General features: G+C 30.7%; 1 non-coding gene across 1 annotated transcript; it reads right to left on the bottom strand.

The window, feature by feature from the left end:
* Window positions 1-446: 446 nt before the first annotated feature.
* On the bottom strand, window positions 447-518 carry TRNAC-GCA. Its single transcript has one exon. It is a non-coding gene; the product is annotated as a tRNA-Cys (tRNA).
* Window positions 519-885: the final 367 nt, after the last annotated feature.

Here is an 885-nt window from a genome sequence, read left to right on the forward strand (position 1 = left end):
TTTTTTATGTTTATGTCACGAGCCATTTCCGAAACAAGTTAAAAGAGGTTGAACACAAAGTAAAATGTTTTCTCGAAATAAAAAAAGAATTAAAATATAATAAACATATATATTTACATTATATTCAAAATAGAGTTTATAGGTTCATAGTACAAAATAAGGGAAAGGTTAAAAAAATCATTTTAAAACATCAAAAATAGTTTTGGTGGGTGTTGTTGGTCTAGGGCAACTACTCTTAGTTACATGAAAAAGATGGAGTGAGTACAAGACTCCATGTTCATAGTGGGTGCTTGGATACCACACTCTTTTGTTAATGATAGCTTGGTTCTATGTGGTGGAGTACTTTGGAATAAGGTTTGGAATCGGTAATTATTCTTATTTCTTTTCCTTTAGACACTCGATGGTTGGGAGCAAATCGAACAAAGTGTTCGTCCAAAATTTTTAAAAGGGCCCAACCAAATTCGAACTGGTGACCTCTTGATTTGCAGTCAAATGCTCTACCACTGTCCTATGAACCCATTTTATATGATTTTAGCCTTAGTGACCCCTTCTACCAAGTGTCAGTCCAAAAGTGTAAAACGTGTCTGTCGAAAATAGAAAGGCCAAAAAGATAATTCAAACCTAGTTCATCTACAAACTACCCAAAGCTATTAAATACAAATTGAAGAAAATAAGAAATAACATAAATAATCTTAAATTTAATTTAACTCCCGAAGATAAAAAGTCTTCAAATTACATTCCAATGTCAAGTGATATTTTATTACAACTCAATTCTTTTCTTGATTTATTGTAATTGAACTTAAAAGTATGACAAATACGCTGGATTTATTTTAAATTTCCTTTAAAATTGTTGTGCACGGAGTACAATGGAAATAATATATATAT

This window comes from Cucurbita maxima, unplaced genomic scaffold (assembly GCF_002738345.1).
Source record: "Cucurbita maxima cultivar Rimu unplaced genomic scaffold, Cmax_1.0 Cma_Scf00042, whole genome shotgun sequence".
Classification (NCBI taxonomy): Eukaryota; Viridiplantae; Streptophyta; class Magnoliopsida; order Cucurbitales; family Cucurbitaceae; genus Cucurbita; species Cucurbita maxima.